Consider the following 5,273-nt stretch of genomic DNA (forward strand, 5'->3'; position numbering starts at 1 on the left):
ATATCTCTTTGATATCCTGTTTTCATTTCCTTTGGAGATATACCCAGAAGTGGGATAGCAGGATGATATGGTAATTCTATTCTTTTTTTTCATGCTTAAAAGATAGCCATGACGGGGGTGGGGCGCCTGGGTGGCTCAGTTGGTTGAGCAACTGCCTTCGGCTCAGGTCATGATCCTGGAGTCCCTGGATCGAGTCCTGCGTCGGGCTCCCTGCTTGGCGGGGAGTCTGCTTCTCCCTCTGACCCTCCCCCTCTCATGTGCGCTCTCTCATTCTCTCTCTCTCAAATAAAAGATAGCCATGACATTTAATGTGAAGGTGGGACACTAAGTCACATGGACCAACAGACTTCAATTTATTCCGACCCTGAATTATGTAAATGTCCAATAATACATGAATTCATTGGAATGAAAATTTCTCTAAAAATATGGACGGCTTCACAAATTTGCGTGTCATCCTTGCGCGGGGGGGCCACGCTAACCTTCTCCGTGTTGTTCCAATTTTAATATCTGTGCTGCCGAAGTGAGCACATGGTCGTACTATTTTTAATTTTTTGAGAAACCTGCATTCTATTTTCCGAAGTCGTTGAAATAATTTACATTTCCGCCAACAGCACACAAGGATTACGGTCAACCACACTGTATTACATACTCGAAAGCTGCAAAAGCAGCAGATCTTAAATATTCTCACCAGGAAAAGAGACGGTAATTATGTGCTATGCTGGAGGTGCTAGCTAAGGCTATGGGGGTGACCGTTCGGCAACATATAAATGTATCCAATCGACAATCTGTCCTCCTTAAATTTACACAGTGTTATAAGTCAACTGTGTCTCAATCAAGCTGGAAAAAATAATCAACATAAAAGTCAAAGTCAAAGTGTGGAGATATATATAATTTTCCACACAAACACAAGTGTAAGCACAGGCCTATTTCCTGGCCATTTTGATGTGGGAAATAAAGGCAGAAGAACAATTATTAAATTTCCTCACTACCTACAGCCCGTTGACAAGTCCTTAAACAGGCAGAGTGACCCTCCTCTAGGGACTCATCTGCCTGGATGTTAATACTTTGCTAAGGGCAACAGACAATCTTAGCCCGACCCCCCAGGATCCTGTGAGTCTACTTTAACATATAAAAGCTCTTTTGGAAACTTCCTTTATCTCTACCCCCCAAGATACATGTTGGTCATCATCCCCCAGGCGTACGGGCCACCGATAGACATCTGAAGGGACTCATGACTCAGGTTTTATTAGACGGTAATAAAGGACCTTCTCCCAACAATAGCGGGCCCCCTCAAGGTCCTGGAAACCTTGCTTCCAAATTCCTTAGAGACTTAAGCTCTCCCAAACCCCTCCCAACTTGAAAGTATATACTTGGCCACTCCTCATGACCCCGCGTCAGCTATTTCTGCCCACGGGTCCTGTCCCCGCGCTTTAATAAAACCACCTTTTTGTACCAAAGACGGCTCGAGATCTCTTTCTTGGCCGCAGGCTTCGAACCCTAATGTCTTTCCTACATCAATACTCCCTGCAGTACATCATTCTAATAGTTTTTTTCATATTTCTGCAAGGCTTTTGTTCAAAGCACAATATTATTGAAGGTATTTCTAAGTATGGTGGGAGATTTAAAAAAAAAAAATCAGCCTTTCAGGTAACGTCGCACAGTGACAGAAGCCTCACCTTGACCAGAATTCTCTCAGGTTCCTTTGAGCCTGCTCTTGAGGAGGCCCTGAAATTGGCCTTCACCCTGCCTTCTGCCGGGCTTGCCGCCTTCCCCGAGATTCCTGCGAAGCCCTGCCCCCGCCCGAGGACCTCCGATCGGGTTTCTCACCCCCACCCTGGAAGGCTCAGCCCCCTGGGCCTTTGGCAAGAATGCTGTTGGGTGGGTTTCAGGAGCGTCCTCAGCCGCCGGCGCCCTGCCTGTTTTGGGCGGTGAATCCCCAGTTGTCTCTGCCGCGTTTCAGGTTGAGCGGGATCGCTCTCCCCTCCTGCAAGAAGACCTCCGTTAACAATAGTCCTGTGACGTCTTCCCACTGTGACAAGTGTCAGGGTGATTTTTTTTCTTTAACAACAACTGTCGCTGAAGCTCCTACTCGTATAAAACGCCCCAGTTCGGCGAGAATCCGAGTGAGATGACTGTGTTCAGAAACAACTTTAAATTCTGCGCCGGGCGGAGAGCCCCATCACTGCCTTTTGGGGCGCCTAGAAATAAAATGTCATTGCACGGGACCTTGAATAAATGCAAATGCAGGTTTACCCAGGTAACCAGTGTCCACACACCCGTTTCGTAACTCTGCTTTGTCATCTCTTCTCCTTTTTTTTTTTAATGCACTCAAATCACAAAAGGGGGGCGGGATGGAAGCGGCCTGACTTGTGCTGTCGTAATACTTTTCCTGCCCACATTCCAGACACTTCTCCTTTCCAGACCCCGAGCGCAGCGCCAGCCTCGCTAGGGGATCTCAGCGGGCCTGGCCTGGCCTCCGTCTGTCTCTGCATCTCTCTGGCTCTCCCGCCCAGGACTCTAAGCGAACCCTGATGCGTGGCCCGCAGGCCTCTGCAGCCCCAACAGCTGCCCGGGCCTAACTCGGGGGGTCGGGGTGCCCCCAGCTCGGCCTGCTGCTCGCTGCCGCCCTCTACTGCTCATGGCTGTCAGCGGCCGTTCTCGCGCCCTCACCTCCAGATGCAGATGAAGAAAAGGACGCACCGAGCAGCATGCACAGGCCTGGAAACGGAGGAGAGAGCCGCGCGCGAGGCCTTGGAACAGCCGGGACAGGGAACGGCCGGGAGGCTGGCGGAAGATGCTGTTTGTCCGGATGAAGGGGCATGTCGCCGCCTGTAGGGGTGGGCGAGGACAGGAGGGGTAGTGAGTCTGGCAACCAGTGATTATTATGACCTTTTGCGAGAAAAAAACGCGCTGTGGTTGCAAAAGCAGCCAGTCCTGAAATCCGAGTCCTACACGTCTCCCACGCAGCTCCCTTCCCCGAGACCGCACCTGTTTCCAGAAGGGACGGGATGTGACTCCTCCAGGCAGCCCTCCCAGCGGCCCCCCACCCCCACCCCCGCCCCAGCTCCCTTCCCTGAGCCTGCGGGAGCCTGCGCCTCCTTTGCGGGGAACTGGAACCAAAGGCTCCGTGCGCCCTGCTGCGCACCCGCGGAGCTGTGAGCTCGTGACTTCGGCACACCCTCTCCACACCGTCTCCAGGCTGTGATCCACCCCCGCGGGACCTTGCCTGCGCTCCTCTGTGCTCGCAGATCCGCAGTCCTGTTCAAATCAGATCCCCGGCTCTGCACGCACTGAACCCCTGAGCCGGGCACTGCGGAGCCCCCACGCCGGCGGGGCCCTCCGCTCCCTGCACCCTCGCCTCCCTTCCGCTCCTCTTCGCGCCTCAGGGACAGCCAGCCACAAGAAAGACGCCTGCAAGCCTGCAACTGTTCAGAAGCGACATTGGAAACCGTCCCATCTAATGCTCTCCCTTTGACCGAGACTCGGCAGGGCTGGAGAGGGTGGCGTGCTCAGCGTTTAAAAGTCTGCAGCACCAGTTCTCCACGGATTTGGTCTCAAGGACCCTTTTCACTCCCCGAAATGAGAACCCCCGGGGGCCTTCGTGGGAGCCCCACATCCATCAATATTTACGGTGTCATAAATTAACGGGGAGAAAAATGTTAATTATTACTTTGTTTTAAAATAATAATAAACACGTGAACCTCCATAACACAGTTTTCATAAAACTGTTTCCCAAAACAAACGAACGTCTTGTAAGAGGAGTGACATTGTTTTACACTTGGCACATCTCCTGAGGTCTGATTGAGTGGAAAACTGAATTCTCACATCTGCTTCTGCATTCTGTCTGTTGCAATGCCATACATCACGGAGCCTACTGAAATTCCACTGCGCCCTTGTGAGACTGAAAAAGAGATGTCTCCATACTATTGTGAAAGTAGTGGGAGCCTCGCGGATCCCCTGAAAGGCTGCCAGGGCTCGGAAGGTTCCCCAGCTGCGCTTGAAGAACTGCACGTGGCCATCTGGAGTGTCTCCCAAATCTCCATCTGCTGCTTTGACAGCCTCTGACGCTATTACGCATTATCATGTTACCTCTTACCTATTAAAATGAATAAATAAATAAAAATTTTGGCTAGAGCTTTATAGAGAAATCTGAACATGTTAGGGAGGACCGGTCTGAAAAGAGAAGTTGCGTGAGTCACCACAGAACGACGGCCGGTCTTCTCTTCGCAGAACCCGAAGGAGAACTGCGGAAGAGAACTGTGGGGAACACACACCCTTGGCGCGAGCACGTCCCCGCCGCTTGGCCCTGCGCGCGGGGCTGCTCTGGGGGCACTGGGCTATCCTTCCTATGCAAACTCCACGTCCTGATGCACTCCACGGGTGAAAAACACTCCTGCTGTCTTTCTTTTTAATCCAACAGTGCTTAGTGGTTCAGGTGGTGCAGTTGGGGCTGCGCAGGGCCTGGAGGATACGTTGTCTTCAGCCATTAGTAGGGAGCCCACGGAGGTCGCTGCAGGGAGGAGAGCCTCCGTCCTGGGACCCACAGATGCAAATCCGGGTGCTGCCTGTGTCCCTCTACCTCCCCCTGCCTCTCAGCCCCGTCAGCTCTGCCTTGCTCCGTTCTCCTGCCTGAGCTCTCTGCTCCAGGACTCGAGGAAGGTGCTCCTTCCTTCCAGCTTTAACCAGATAGGAGGAATACAGACACAAATTTGCTGAGCACCCACAAACCCCTGGATCTGGTAGCTCAGCAAAAGACTTAAAAGGGGGAGGGCAGGGGGTGGAGAGAGACTTTCCAGTGTTAAGAAATTGGTTAATCTTGTGCAGTGTTGGTGGAACTGTAAATTAGTACACCCACTAGGGAAAACAGTGGGGAAGTTCCTCAAAAACTTAAAAAGTAGAACTACCATATGAACTAGCAATTCCGCTTCTGGGTATATATCCAAAGGAAATGAAATTAGTGCTGAAGATGCCAGAACCCCAAATTCATTGCAGCATTATGCACAGTAGCCGGGGTGTGGAAACAACCTAAGTGTCCATCAACGGATGAGTGGATAAAGAAAATGCGGTATTTCTCGGGCGCCTGGGTGGCTCAGTTGGTTAAGCGACTGCCTTCGGCTCAGGTCATGATCCCAGGGTCCTGGGATTGAGCCCCGCATCGGGCTCCCTGTTCGGCGGGAAGCCTGCTTCTCCTTCTCCCTCTCCCACTCCCCCTGCTTGTGTTCCCTCTCTCGCTGTGTCTCTCTCTGTCAAATAAATAAAATCTTTAAAAAAAA

At 51.7% G+C, this 5,273-nt stretch overlaps 1 non-coding gene across 1 annotated transcript; it reads right to left on the bottom strand.

The window, feature by feature from the left end:
- Window positions 1-419: 419 nt before the first annotated feature.
- LOC115942872 (U6 spliceosomal RNA) lies at window positions 420-528 on the bottom strand. Its single transcript, XR_004077455.1, has one exon. It is a non-coding gene; the product is annotated as a U6 spliceosomal RNA (small nuclear RNA).
- Window positions 529-5,273: the final 4,745 nt, after the last annotated feature.

The sequence above is a fragment of the Leptonychotes weddellii genome, unplaced genomic scaffold (assembly GCF_054177405.1).
Source record: "Leptonychotes weddellii isolate Sample4059 unplaced genomic scaffold, ASM5417740v2 HiC_scaffold_9467, whole genome shotgun sequence".
NCBI classification, from domain to species: Eukaryota; Metazoa; Chordata; class Mammalia; order Carnivora; family Phocidae; genus Leptonychotes; species Leptonychotes weddellii.